General features: G+C 39.8%; 1 protein-coding gene across 6 annotated transcripts in view; it reads left to right on the forward strand.

Annotated features, from left to right (window-relative positions):
• The window catches only part of ppargc1b (peroxisome proliferator-activated receptor gamma, coactivator 1 beta), a 152,351-nt gene that overhangs the window by 18,165 nt on the left and 118,170 nt on the right, over positions 1–16,016 (forward strand). The gene's annotated exons all lie outside the window — the stretch shown is intronic.

Below are 16,016 nucleotides of genomic sequence, written 5' to 3' on the forward strand. Positions count from 1 at the left end.
CTTTATTATTATAAAAGTGTGGTCGACAATTTGTGATAAGTGACACCATGCGGAATTATTGACTTGGATGCAACTATATTTTCACTTGCTAAAGAGTGCAAGTATGTGACCTTTCTTTATCCTCGGGCCTATATTCCTTATATTATGCATGTAGATATGAAGAGTGCAATTTTCACATAGTTAATGTTTGTTCTCATCTATAAATAAAAACATCCATCTCACCAATTACCATTGAGCTTTTATTCTATACCTTAGCTGACACATTATTGGTTCAGGATCATTTGAAGCACATAATTGGTAACAGTTAAAAAAAATTCCAAAGTATTGCGCAGCTGTTTACTTCCTTCATGGGAAATTGAAAAATCACAAGACTTGCATGTTTAAATAGCAAAAAGGCCAGAACTAACCAAAAATGTAATTTGAATATAATTTCAATTCACAAAATGAGACTGATTTCAAAACTCAGAGGTTAATTTAATTGTAGAAAGCCAAATATTTGGATTCAAATGTGATAGATCTTTGAAATGTTGTAACTGGCCATGTTTATTACAATTGGGCCGTACAAGTTCATTGTTCTGCTTTATTCCTTACAGTTTTCCACTCTGCAATGTTACTTGACTAGCTAACTGACTGCTATGCCACTTGGGAGTCTTGAAATGAGTATTATTGCAGACAAGTTCTGATTGGGCAGGCACCAAAAACAAAATTACTGTGAAAATAATTGCATATCAAGTGATAACTAAACAGTAACATTGCCCTGAAGAGGATAATTCTGCATGTGGTCGTTAATCCAGAGGCACTTGTTTCAACTGTGTATATCAGTATTCTCATTCCTTCCAGGTCCTTCAGATTTCTCAATGGCAATATATGAGATTTAATTTACTGATTTTTTTTTAGTGTAGTAATAAGTATGATTGAGATTCCTAAACTATACAGACAATTGCAGTAGTCACTTTGTAACAAGGCAAGACGTAACATTGATCTTGAGGACTGTAGGAACTAAGTATTGAGGAAAAGAGTTTGCCAAAAATATAACCAGAAGCAAACTCGCAGTTTATTGTATAGATGTTGATCACAATTTTTCAAATTCCTTAAGAACATTTATATGTGAGAGTGCACATTGATCCCTGGAATCATGACATTGAAGAGAGTTAGGCATTGGTGAGTTGGAATGTGGCTGGCTTCCAGCTCCACTGGGATTCTACTCCATTTGGACTAGATCTTTAAATTCTGGCTGGACGGCTGTGGGCAAATCCTCCTCCTGACCACCACTAACTAACCCATGTCAGGTGGTCATGTCAAAGAGCAGCCAGAATTCATTAGAAAATTTCTCCCTCTATATCATTGGAAAACTTCATGCTGGTTGTGACCAGGTGTGAGGATTTCTATGGGTTCGAAGTCTTCATCTAATTTCTCTAGTTGGCTGGCTGAGGTAGGAGCTTAAGAGATTTTTTTTAAAACATGATTTCTTCAATTCAGTTATGCCTCTGAAAAGCTTCACATTAGATGGAGGATTGTCTTGAGTTTAGCACTGATTCATTCTTGCTTACTGTCAACTGTCATTCTTACGGTTACTGTTACCACCCTTGCTAAGCAAATGACTCAATTTCCAGATTTTGGGAAGTCTTCCCAGTCTTGGCAGTAGCTTTGCTTTGTTACAATTATTCTGTTGGAGTAAGTATAGCAATTTCCAGGCAAAAGTCTGTAGGAGTCAAATCCAAGTAGTTAAATAACATTGTCTCAATGTGTTACTCCCTTGGAGTGTGATTAGCTCTGTGTTGTACCAGCTCTGTTTACTTTATGTATTGCAATACATTACTCATGCCCAACTGGTGCAGTCCTAAGCCGAGCCTTCAAGGACCTTGACAGCTACTTGATGTCATCCTGCAAGGACATCTGCGGTCTTCCCCCAACTGAAAGGCGGCAGCCTTCCACCAGCCATGGTGTAGCTGCTGGGGTAGTACTCCATAGGAGCACTAGGACAAGCAAAAGCACATGCAAGATAAGTACTAAGGGAATGCCCATGGAACGATTTGATGTATAAATTTTGTTTAGAATGTCTATTTTGTGATGGCTTTTATTGTTGCATTACAGCCAAGCTATGATGGTCAGTAACAGAACGAAGGTAGGCTGAGGAACTGGTGCCGAATGGGGAATTGGGCATTTACTGGTATTGCAGGATGAATTGATTACCACACAACCTGGCCAGAAAGGGACTGTTTGGTTGCCTCCTGCCTTTCTTCTCCTCTTCCACCTCCCCCTTTTCCACTGGTCTATGTGTTGACAGGGGCCAGCCCCTCAAGAAGGCAGGGCTGTGCAGCATACAGCAGAGAATCTCAAATCTTGACATGTGCTTTCAAGCACCCCAATGGCCTCCTCTTTTATATGTCGTGTAGCAGCATGATTTTGCTGCCTACATGTGTGTGGATTGTGCAGCAGAGTTGTGGGCCATGTCATCACAGGACAACTCTTGTCGTCCAGCAGCTGCCCTCTGGTTTGTCACAGTGGTTCAAATACAGATGGCACAACAGTGTGCTGCAGAATGAAGGTATCATTCATGCTGCCAGAATTCCTGCATTGACCTGCATTACCTGCTGTGTGAGGTCATATGCCAGCTGGACGTTGAGGGAGTGCAATCTCTTTCAGTTACAATACATCACGGAGCTGACATGCAGCACCTGCAAAATGGCCTCTATGCATCACCTACATCACCAGAGCGAAGGTAAGCTGAGGAACTGGTGCTGAATGGGGAATTTGGCATTTACGTGTGGCACCCGCAATCTTCGTGGTGCCGGGTGTTTGCTGCGCCTGTTTCTCTGTGGCAAGAGAGATGAAATGTATTCACCTCTCTTGGAATACAGAGCCTTAGTAACCTCCCTTATGCAACAATGAATGGCCAACTGAATCTTCTTGCAAATATAGCCTGCTTCAGCTGGCAGGAGACAGACCCATATATGTTAATGGCTATGGCTATGTTCATAGCCACTGACAATGCTGTCCTAGCCCTGCTCTGAGTCTGTGGCAGATTTCAGTGAGGATATCCTTAGTGAAACAGAGTCAGCTGACACACTTTCTTGCTGAGCTTCTAGGAATTGCTGCCTGAACATCTGTGGCAGTTAAAGCCTCTTTCTGAGAGACCCCAACTCTTTCCCACTTCTCTCCCTCGCTGTTCAAGCAGTTTGTCTTGCTTTGTGTTATCTCTACTTATTCTCCCTAACATACTGTAGGCTGTGGGGAATGCTACTACTACAACACCCACGCCTTGCGAAAAACAGTTTGTGCAAAATCCTTGAAGTCAGGCCAAATTCCTACAGCACAATGCCACACTACTCCCTATAGACTTCAGCAACCCTAAACAACTCTGGAAGCCGTCAGTCATTTCTACAATTACAGTAAGTGAGAGCAAAAATCAATCAGCAATAGTCTAAAAGAGCACTTTAAGTAGCATAGATGTGGGGTCCTTCCTGCTGCTGAACACATGTTTGGCTGTGCAAGGCTATGAGAGGGCTGGGGGTTGAGTTCCTAAGTGACAGTGCTGGCATCAAATCAGCTTTGCATGCTGATTTATGCTACAATCTGTATGCTTCCGGGAAATGCTTCTTGCATGTGTGTTATTGCTTGCACGAAAAGTGAGGTCATGTGACTAGCAGCAAAAGTGTGTGCACGTGCTGCTAACGCCATTTTGGAAGCAAAGTAGTGCTTGAAGCGCTGAAGAACTGGGTGCTAACCAGTCAATTTCCACAGCCTTGCTCTTTTAAGGAGAAAAGCAACAAATGAAAATGTTGCCACATATTCAAAAATCAATTGAAAGACAAAAGTAAATATTTTGATGCAATTTATACTGTAGCGTAGACTAATACTGGTAAACAGCTGTCGCCCCATATTCATTTGGGAGAAGAAATTATTGTTATCCCTGCTCGATTTACCAACAATTGCCTTGTCATTTGTATCCTAGTGGCAAAATTGCTTGAGAATGGTCTTACAGAAATGCAGCTTGAGTTTTATGGCTGAATTTCTTTTCTTTTAAAACTTGTGTTACAATGATCAACATTTGAAATATTGCCATTATTGAATTTTCATTCTGAGGATGTGTGATATATTAAGCTGACATTCCTGCACTGGCATTCGTTTGTAAATAAGAGATAGACGCAGGGATATTGTCAAATGGAGGCTTTGTTGCTATAGGGAAGTAAGGATGAATTTTGTGCTTTGAGTTTCTCTGTTTGATGCTTGGACTTGCTTAATTTGGTAGCCCGTCTTCCAGGTCCTTTTGGGCTGAATTTTTCCATCCCGTGGAATATAATGGAGAGCTCCCTCGGTATGATTCCCCAGCACGTTCCTACCTCTGAGGGACTTTTCCCCGGAGCGGATTGGGAATCAGGTCGGTTACCTACTTCTTGAAGACTGACAGCCAATTACTCCATTTAAGCCCTACTTTGGGGCCATTTTGCTCCTGTGTCAATATTTCACTGTTCGCAAAGTGGCCCTTCACCCTGTGCAGAGGCCGTCAGCTCCATGTACCAATGATGGGGCTGCGGAGCTGAAAGTCCGTAATAGTCTTGCAGAGGAGTTTCCCCCACCTAGCTGATTGCCTTACTAGCTTTGGGCCTCTCTACTTGAATAAATTCCATACAAGCAGCCGAGGGTACCTCCTTATTGAGACCTCCTTGCACCTGCCTACGTTCTTGGACACTGCCCACTTCTCCTGGTGGAGCTGCTGGTTTGATATTGTTTAGACCTTCTACTTGGGCCTGCAGCCTTGGGAGTCTGCAAGTATGGAGGCAGCCAATTGGGCCACTCCTAGAATGTTGCACCAGCCGGTGCGCTGACCTAATGCGTGGGTCCGTGTGGGAATCCTGCTGCCTACCGGAAAATCCAACCCATAGTGTTGGATCATAACTTCTAGACAGTATTTACAAAATGCTGTCAACTCATATAGTAATTTTGGCTAAATTTAAACATTTTTCTTTACAATGTACGTAATACCCAACGGTTCAGCTGGTCTTTCTTACCTATGGCTATGGTCTGATAGATATGATAGTGAGCCTATTGCTTGTGTTATTACTGTAAATGCTACCAGGAAAGTAAAATCAGCCAACATTCTGCTTGGCATATTGATGTTCAAAATACCAATCCTGGTACAGCATAATTAAACGAGCATAATAACCAATAAACAAACAGGTTTGTTCATATATTTTATTTTACATTAAATTTTCTATTAGTCTAGGTGAACACCAGAAACTAACTTGAGATAGAGTATAGAAATGGTTGACCATGACAAATGTTGGCTAGTACTTTGATCTGCGCTTTGTGTTTTGTTGATTTGAGTTTCTTGGACTCAAAATTAAGTTTATGGCCTGAAATTGTTGAACTCTGTCCAACCCCCCCCCCCCCCCACCATTTTGTTTCCTTTTTGTTGTTTGTTTCAGTTTTTCTCTTATTTCTGCTTTCAGACAGTAGCACATCTGCTTTAGGCACATCTTTTGTTTCTTTTCTTTTCCCATCACCTCTCCCTTTGGCCCTGAAGACTAACCCTACTGTCATTCAATCTCTCCTGTCTTCTACCCTATCACAGACTTTCCTTTTGTCCTTGTGCCACCCGCCCCTTGCTCAAAACTATCACATCTCCAGCTTTTCCCAGTTCTGATGAAAGGTCATTGACTTGAAACATTAATTCTGTTTCTCTCCCCACAGCTGCAGGCTGACCTGTGTATTTCCAACATTTTCTGTATTTAGTTCAGATAAAAATTACATCCTATGCTTATAATAAAATAAGAGTCTTTAAGTTAGCTGCTGTTGGTTGTCAACTGATGCGCATTTGGTAGCACTCTTGCCTGTTGAATTGGATGGTTGGGGTTCAAGTCCTATTCCAGGACTTGAATACAGCAATTTAGGCTGACGCTCCAGTGTTATCTTTCAGATGAAATCTAAAATCGAGGACCCATCTGCCTTCCCAAGTGGATATAAGAGATCTCACAGCATTATTTTGAAAGACAGCAGGGTTGTTATCCACAACATCCTAGCCAATATTCACCCCTCAATCAGCATCACAAAAACAGACTATTTGGTCATCATCACACATCTGTTTTGAGATCTTGCTCTGCACAAATTAGCTGCCCCATTTCCTACATTACAAAGTGACTATATTTCAAAAGTACTTATTTCGCTGTAAAGTACTTGGGCTGTTTGGTGGTCATGAAATCACTATGTAAATGTAAGTCTTTCTTTTCTTTGGAATTTTAAAGCTCATCACAGAGTAAACAGAGTGCATACCTCTGCCATGTTGTTACCTCAACATTACTACTATTATGCAGCTCATTCATGAGGCTTTTCCCTGCTTGGTTGATGCTTTGTAACTACAAAGCTGAAAACATAAATATTTTTAGAAGTTTCCATCTCCAGGAGACTTTGGGCCAATCCACATCCAACAGCCTGCTCTGAAAACTCAGTCATAAAATTGTTACATAACAGAAGGAGGCCGATTGGCCCTTTGTGAATGCGCCAGCTCTCCATAAGAGCAATTTACCTAGTGCCACTCCCCAGCAGTCTCCCCATAGCCCTGCACATTTTTCCTTTACAGATAACATTCCAATTCCCTCTTAAATGCCAGTTCTTGATAGAACCTGCCTTCATCACCCTCTCAGGCCGTGCATTCTGCGTCCTAATCACTCACCGTGTGAAAAAGTTTCTCCTCATGTTGCCAATGCTTATTTTGCCAATTGCCTTAAATTTTTGCCCACTTGTTTTCGATCCTTCCACCCATGGGAACAATTTTTCACTATCTGCCCCATCCAGGCCCCTCATGATTTTGAATACCTCTATCAAATCTCTTCTCAATCTTTTTTTGTCCAAGGAAAACAGACCAATTTATCTGCATAACTGAAGTTCCTCATCCATGGGATCATTCTGTCGAATCTTATCTTCATTCCCTCACATTTTCCCTAAAGTGTGGCACCTAGACCTGGTCGCAATACTCCAGTTGAGGCCAAACCAGTGTTCTATACAAGTTTAACATAACTTCCTTTTATACTCAATGCCCCTATTAATAACGCCTAGGATATTGTAAGCTTAATTAACTGTGCTCTCAACCTGTCCTGCCACCTTCAAGATTTCTGCAAATATATACTAAATCCCTCTGCTCCTGCACCCCCTTTAGAATTGTACTCTTATATTGTCTTTGTTTTCTTCCTACTGAAATGAATCACTTCACACTTCTCAGCATTAAATTTCATCTGCCACTTGTCTGTCCATTCCACCAACCCAAGTTGCACGCTATCCTCCTCACAGTTCACAATGCTTCCAAGTTTTGTCTCATTCACAAATTTTGAAATTGTGCCCTGCACACCAAGGTCTAGGTCATTAATATTCATCAGGAAGAGCAAGGGTCCCAAAGCTGACCCCTGGGGAACTCCAGTACAAATTTTCCTCCATTCTGAAAAACATCTATTACCCATTACACTCTGATTCCTGTCACTTAGCCTCAACTCTGCTCACATTTTGATAGCTGTGACAAATTTCACCCGCAGCAGCTGAGACAATCCACAACATTCTAAAACAATCAGCAATATTTTTTAAAAAAAGTCATTTTGCCATATTTCCCAATGTAAAAGGATCCTTGAAATAGTCCCAGGATCCGGATCTGCATCTTCGCCAAAAACAAATCAGTTCCAACTTGGGCTGTCCCTATCTGAATACCAAGTTTCATCCATTAGTTTTTGAGATATGTTGTTTACAGGCAAACAAACTAACAAACCAGGGTGAAAACATTACCTCTGCCCACCTTCAGTGGTAGAGGTAATAAGTCCATCAGTATGACCTTAGGTAATGACAGCCCCTGGCTGTTCGCTTGTAGCACAATATCTCTCAGCTCCAGAGTGATGATTATAATATGGATCCTATAATGGAATTGTTATAGAATATATATTGCTGTAGCCTGATTTAAAAAGTATGATGACTTCAGACTGGTAAGAAACATGGAATTGTCAAGCTAAATCCAGCCTACATTGTCATGTTATGTGCATTACAATAATCTGGTTTTGTCTTGCTGAAACTGGACAGGATTTTTCAGTTTTAATTTTACGGGACCTTTTCCTTGCTAATCTTGCCTGTCATCCACGAGGGCAAAACATTATGGAGCAATGACAGATGATGTTGTATCTAGAGCAGTGATATGATTTCAAAATGGCATTTTGCTATCTCAAGGTCACCCAGTGATTGGATTGTGACAGCTACAATAATGTAGGTATTTTAAGTGACTGAGCTTTCTAAAGTAATTTACAAATTCAAAGGAGAATGTTAAGTAATGTGTTGCAGAAATTAGAAGTAGAACATGTTTACTGTTAAGCTCTTAAGTCTGAAACAGAAGTAATTACTAACTTTGGGTCATAAAGCGTCCTAGGCAATGCTTGACCCACTAAAATAAAAATAGGTGATTTGAACCTTGCCATGCTTAATCTTTCAATTCATCTGCTTTGTTTACATATTGTTATCCCTCATCATGCCTATGATTATTTTAGTAATTAAATAGTTGTTTATTGTGTACATTGAATTATCTTAATATGTGAATTTTGCATCTATTTATTTAGGCCCCATTTTCTTCCAATTTAGTTTTTTAATCAGATCTTAATGTGTTTCATTATTGTAGCAATGTTACCAGTGAGAAATAGCTTAGTTTCCTGATTAGATGAGTGTATTAAATTTTTAAAAATCCATATTTAGTACTGCATTGTGTGCTTATTTGCCGCTCTGATTTAAAAAAAAACTAATTAATTACCGAATTTAATCTATCAATTAAATGACCTCCAAACAATCACCACCACAATATCTATAGCATGTATGCATGCATTTAGAGTAAAATACTCTTTAATGCATTACTCGAATCTCAAACTGACTTTTCCTCCTTTATTGAAACTAGACAAACTGCGAAACAGCACGTGCACTGAGGCTCGGAGCTTCCCAATTTATTATTCTCTAAGATACAGTGCATTACTTTTATTTTAGGCCTTTAAAATTTGACATCCTCTATTTAGAATCAGTATCATATAAATGCAAAAGGATTCTAGTATTGTAGCATCAGTATGTACAGTGAGAAGAAGGCATTGATTTGCATGGGCAGTGATGCCCAAATTGTGTATTTGCAGCTAATCTGTAAGATCGTCTTTAGCTATTCAGGCCCTAAGCTCTGGAATTCCCTCCCTAAACCACTCCACTTCTCCCTCTTTTAAGATGCTCCTTAAGCCTTGCCTGTTTGACCAAGCTTTTCTTGGGCTTTGTGTTAATATTTGTCTGATCATGCACCTGTAAAGCACATTGGGGCATTGTACTACATTAATGGTGCTACAAAAACATAAGCCATTAATGGTATTGTCCATATTTTCTTAGCATAATCAATTGCTGTACAGAATCAAATTGGTCGAAGATATAATAATATGATTATAAGATCTAATTGAAGAAATTTACTAGCGTGAAAAGCAAAAATGAATATTAGACTTTTGTTAACGAGATTGGCTTACTTTTAACTGAAGATGAGTTTCCCCCAAATAACTTGAAAATGTAAATTCACCAGGAAACTATGCTGGAGGGAGAAAGAATGAAAAGCCTATTTAAAGGAGTTTATGAAGAAATTGGGGAATTTCGCATAAGGTTTACACCAGGTTGTTATAATGTTAGTCTGAAACAATTGACAAGTTTTTTTTTGTAACTATCCAGTGACTCTAGTGTCAGGATTGCAGGAGGATTTTTAATGACTTTAAGATAGAAAGTAGCTTAGAAATTAGAGGAGATTGCCCCTCTTTATTTTAAATCAGCAGATGACAAGTTGCCTTCAAAATTATGAGAGCAGAACACAATCAATTAATTCCATTTTTTTCTGATAAGTACAAGGTTCTATTGCTCATTGAACACAGGTATTAAACATGTGGTATGGTTTCAGCTCCGGTGTCTTTATGGTAGCTCATTTTTACAGTAGATGGTACTATCTGTTACTGGCCAACATCAATTGCCATGCACCTCCAGAAAATGGCAACAGCTTTGGCTGGATGAGTGCCTAAAGGAAAGTCGTGGGACCCCTGATGAAGTATAAATGGCATCAAATAGCAGATGAGCTTTTTCTTAAATGAGCTGCTAACATCCACAACATGCAAGCCTTAACACAGTTGCAGTACATAACAAGTCAATAAAAGAGCAAGAATGGACAACCCGAAACACAACACCAGAGAGCAAACGTTTCGAGTCCATATGACTCTTCATCAGAAGAGTTCTGATGAGGAGTCATACAGATTCGAAACATAAACTGTATTCCTCTCCGCAGATGCTGTCAGACCTACTGAGTTTTCCAGGTATTTTTGTTTTTGTTCAGATTTCCGGCATCCGCAGTATTTTGCTTTTACCAGAGGGCAAACCATTGCCTTAAGGAGATTTAAAGGATCATCATGAGAGCTCTAACAATAGTTGATGCTGAGGGTGTCTGTGGGCTTATCAAGATTGTAAGGGCTAGGGAGCATTTTTCACATAAAGTTCCCCACCACCAATCCATCAGACATTTCTTACACATATTTAGATGCTCCTTTCTCCTCCCCCAACATTGATCCAATATTTTAGTTCTCCTCATCCAGTTGGGAGCTTCTCAGCTGATTTAAAAAACAGACCAATCCTGACGTCCAATAATTTTTTTATGCATGCTTATTGTGAATGTTGAAATGTGAATGTGTCACAATTGGAAAAAGATTCGATCATGAAGAGAAAGTGGATATGTCTCTCAGTACCTCAGAATGGCCTGAATGGTGCTCTGTGGTGCCAGGTTTGTGATTGATTTAGAGCAGCTGTCAACTGTGTTATGGAGACACAAAATGGAAGATCGCCCTGAAGAAAGAAAATGCAGGACGTTTATTGTTTGCTCATGTCAGCTAACTGAGTATTCCTCCCCATATTTACTCTTTCCTGCATCTTGACATGAATCATACTGTCACTTTATGTAGCAATATCTAAATTTTAACATTTATTGTCATCTTGCATATGCATATCATACATCTGAATAGAAAACACAGCTTACAAAATAATCTTGATTTTCACAACTGCTGATCTACAGATCTGTTGTTTTTAAAAAAAAAAGTAATATTTTCCCTAAATTCTTTTGGTCATATCTTCACAGATGCATCATTGGCTTGTGATATACATGAATCATTTTGGGGAATAAGCCCATCAACCATCATGGTATCTGAGGAGAGGAAGAAAAAGCACTCTCCAAAGAAGAGACATGGATGGAATTGGAAAATGCATAGCAGTCAAAATCTAAGGATCAGAGCAGAGTGTAAATGATGTTTAGGGAGGAAGACACCTTCAGGGCAGGATCTTCCACAGAACCACCTTGGAAAGGCATAACAAATCGGAGTGACTTAAATAAAAGAAAGGGACCCGTAAATATATTGGTTAACCCACCCATCTCACACCCATGGATTAAATTCCCAAAGACACCAAGCTCTGAAAAAGCAAACTTTGCACCAGCTGTACAAGGATACTATCTATTTGCAACAAACGATGACAAAGGCTGGGTAGCATTCACCTAGGAACTAGTTACTCAGACTGGCGGTAAAAGGGAAGTGGTGCTCTGTGGGGATCCGTGCTGGGACCACTATTGTTCACCATTCGCATAAACGATTTGGACTTGGGAATCAGAAACACTATAGCAAAATTTGCGAGCAATACAAAATTGGGGGTTACAATTAATACTGAGGAAGACTGCGACAAAACGTGAGGATTCGTTAAATTTGAAAAATGGGTATGTAAATGGAAAATGAATTCCAATATAAAATGTGAGGTGGTGTATTTTGGTAGGATGAAGCATTTTGCTCCTTGGAAAATTAGAGTCTAAATGTGGTATATGCATAAAGAGATTTAGGAATAGCAACACAGGATTTAAAAAAAAACTCCAAAACTTCTTTAAATACAAACAAAGCACTGGGTTCATTTCTAGTGGAGCAGAATTCAAAAATCGAGAAGCTAATTTAAACTTGTATCGACCCTTGGTTAGACCACACAGTACTGTACCCAATTCTGATCTTCACGTTACAAAAGAGGATATAGAGAAGCACTGGAGAAGGTGCAAAGAAAATTTACAAGGATGATACCAGAACTGAGAAGGTATATATCAGGAAAGTCTGAACAGCTAGTCTTCTCTTTTCTAAAGTGCCCCCTATGATGTGACCTTATTAACCTCTCAAATTATGAAGGAGTTTGATTTGGTATATGTGGGGAAGATGTTTCCATTTGTAAGAAAGTCCGAACCAGAGGCCATAAATATAAGATGGTCATTAATAAAACCCATCAGTATTTCAGGAAAAATGTCTTTACTGGAGAGGGTAGTGAGAATGTGAAATTCATTGCCCAATGGAATGGTTGAGGTGGCAGGCATAGATGTATTTATGGGAAACTGGATAAATACATGAGGGAGAAAGGCACAGAAGGATGTATTGACAGGGTTAGATGAAGTAAGGTGTGAGGAGATTTGTGTGGAACACAAACACCAGCATAAAGCCACTCCTACTCCTCAACCCCCACCTATGGCACCTCCCCATGCCCACGCAAAAGGTGCAACACCTGCCCCTTCACTTCCTCTCTCCTCACCGTCCAAGGGCCCAAACACTCCTTTCAAATGAAGCAGCATTTCACTTGCATTTCCACCAACTTAGTCTACTGCATTCATTGCTCCCAATGTGGTCTCCTCTACATTGGAGAGACCAACCGTAAACTGGGCGACTGCTTTGCAGAACATCTGCGGTCTGTCCGCAAGAATGACCCAAACCTCCCTGTCGCTTGCCATTTTAACACTCCACCTTGCTCTCTTGCCCACATGTCTGTCCTTGGCTTGCTGCATTGTTCCATTGAAGCCCAACGCAAATTGGAGGAACGGCACCTCATCTTCCAACTAGGCACTTTACAGCCTTCCGGACTGAATATTGAATTCAACAACTTTAGATCTTGAACTCCTTCCTCCATCCCCACCCCCTTTCTGTTTCTTCCCCCTTCCTTTTGTTTTTTCCAATAACTTATATCGATTTTTCTTTTGCCACCTATTTCCATTATTTTTAAATCTTTTATGCCCTGCTAGCCTTTCCACTCCATCCCCACTACAGCTGTACCTTGAGTGCCCTATCATCCATTCTTAATTAGCACATTCGTTTAGATAATATCACACCTCTGTATTCTTTTGTTCTTTTGTCTGTGATATCTTTTGATTATCTGCTCCTATCACTGCTTGTCCCTAATAACCACACCACCACCCCTACTTCTCTCCCCCCCCACCTTAAACCAGCTTATAAATCACCCCTCTCCTAATATTCACTCAGTTCTGTTGAAGGGTCATGAGGACTCAAAACGTCAACTCTTCTCTTCTCCGCCGATGCTGCCGGACCTGCTGGGTTTTTCCAGGTAGTTCTGTTTTTGTTTTGGATTTCCAGCATCTGCAGTTTTTTGTTTTTGTACCAGCATAAAGCTGTTGGGCTGAATGGTCTGTTTCTGTGTTGTAAATTCTATGTAACTTGGCGCAGTAGTTTGTTTGCTGGCAACACCGCTGTGAACCAGTTCCACACTTGGAAACAGTTCAGAGATGTTTCCAGCCCAAGCCCCTTAGAGTTTGGGACCACTCACCCGGTGAGATTAAGGAGATCACCTTTGATGCCACCAGTGGAAGTGTGGCAATTTTCATTCAGATTCTCCTCGTTCTTTTTAAATGGTGTTCATAGTATTAAAGTCAATTGCTATTTTTCTTTCTGTAGTTTAATAAACCTTAAAATAATTTACTTACACTGTAATGAACAAGAATAACTAAATTAAAAAGTACTTTTTCATCTTCTTTGTCACTAAATTGAGCCAATTACTAGTTCACAAACAAGGTATGGTCCTTGTATCACAAAAAGTATGTTTTAAGTTTAATTTGAGGAAGATAGCTGTTTTCACTTGGTAAATGAGCATGAATTTAAGTTGATTTCCTTAACTTGTATCATGGCTAATACACCCCACCACCAGTGATGATTGATTTTTATATAACTAATTTTGTTCTCAATTGATTGTAATAAAGAACTAAATAGGAATAATTTGTAATCTACTCTACTTCTTTGTTCATTTTTACCTTTACAATTATTTTCATTATCTGGATAATTAAAAGGTTTTAATTTCATACACAATTGCATTTGATATCTGACCATGAAAGGCAGATCTACCATTGACTATAATATAAATTGTTTTTTTTCCAGACAATGTGTTCTGTAGTCTGTCGGCCACATAGTCAGCTGTCTACTTCAGTCGTTGAGTCTTTGTGATCTATATATTCGCTCATCTGCCTGCATATACATGGCATCGGAAGATTTGGGTCAAGCTGCATTTAGAGTTAAATTCAGAGTTTAGGGACACAATATTTATGGTTGTAAACTACGTTTGCATAGAGGAGCACATCGAGAAAGTCAATACAGTTCCTGAGAATTTCTCTTGAATATTCAGGTTACTTTCTCCTCAACTGTGAATTGGAAATTTTAAATTCTTAATTATATACACTATTGTATGATGTGTGCATTGACCTCATTAATCGGTGTCACTGCATTAGTTTATATTAAGTATTTGTAATGACACGGGCTGCTCTTAGAATTATAGGGAACAAGAGGAGGCTATTTGGCCCAGTGTGCCTTTGCTGGCTCTTAGAATGATCTTTCACATTTGATCCACATCCCTGCTCTTTCCCCAAGCCCTGCAATTGTTTTCTTCTCAAATATTACCATTGATTCTGTGTCCACCACCATTTTGTGCCATGCACTCTGAATCATAATAAATCAGTATATGGAAAAATTCTCCTCATCCTCCCTCTGGTTCTTCTGCCAATCACCTTAAGCCTGTGTCCTCTGGTTACTGACCCTCATGCCAGTGGAAACAGTTTCTCCCTAATTACCCCATCAAAGCCCCTCATAATTTTGAGTACTCTATTAAATCCCCTTAACCTTCTATGCTGTAAGGCAGATGACGTGAGTATCAATCACCCGTACTTTAGGCAATGGAGCCAACATTGCACAATTTTGGATCGTCAGATTCAAAAGTTATATTCTTGCGTGAAATTACATTAAGGAATGAAAATATCTCTGAATTAAGATGATGTACTGAAATGTGAGAATGTGTTATAAGAAGGAAATACGCTTTACTGGTTGAGTATCCGTTATCCAAAATCCTCAGGGCCTTTTGGTTGTCGGATACCACATTTGGGACTAGGCCTACTTCCATTACAATAGCCTAAACATAGGCTGGCTATTGTCTAAAGTCAATAAAATGGCTAGAAAAGTAAGATATGTCACTGAATAATAAATACCGGATACCTGTAATAAGTTCCCATCTGTGGCGCCATCTGTACATCTGCTTGTAGGAGAGGGTTCAGAGTGTCGATGTAATCTGCTGGGAGGCATTCTTGAATAATTCTTCCAGCTTCATCTTCCTCATCAACATTTGCTTTTGTTTTTTAAGTTTGTCTTTTATTTTGTAGATTGACATTGTAAGTGAGCATGAAATAAAGGCACGTTGTTCGGGTGCAAGTATCAACCTATCACACGTTTTAATAAAAGCAAAAATACCTGGAAAAACTTAGCAAGTCTGACAGCATCTGCGGAGAGGAACACAGTTAATGTTTCGAGTCCATATGACTCTTCAACAGAACTAAGGAAAAATAGAAAAGAGGTGAAATATAAGCTGGTTTAAGGGGGTGGGGGGGTTGTCGGTGGGACAGGTAGAGCTGGATAGAGGGCCAGTGATAGATGGAGATTGCCAAAAGATGTCATAGACAAAAGGACAAAGAGGTGTTGACGGTGGTGATATTAACTAAGAAATGTGCTCATGGTGACAGCCCAAATGGGGGTGGGGGAAAGGGATCGAAATAGGCTAAAAGGAAGAGATAAAACAATGGATGAAAATTATTGGAAAAAGGGGGAATGGAAAGGGGGTGGGGATGGAGGAAAGAGTTCATGATCTAAAGTTGTTGAACTCAA

The sequence above is a fragment of the Carcharodon carcharias genome, chromosome 8, assembly GCF_017639515.1.
Source record: "Carcharodon carcharias isolate sCarCar2 chromosome 8, sCarCar2.pri, whole genome shotgun sequence".
Taxonomy (NCBI): Eukaryota; Metazoa; Chordata; class Chondrichthyes; order Lamniformes; family Lamnidae; genus Carcharodon; species Carcharodon carcharias.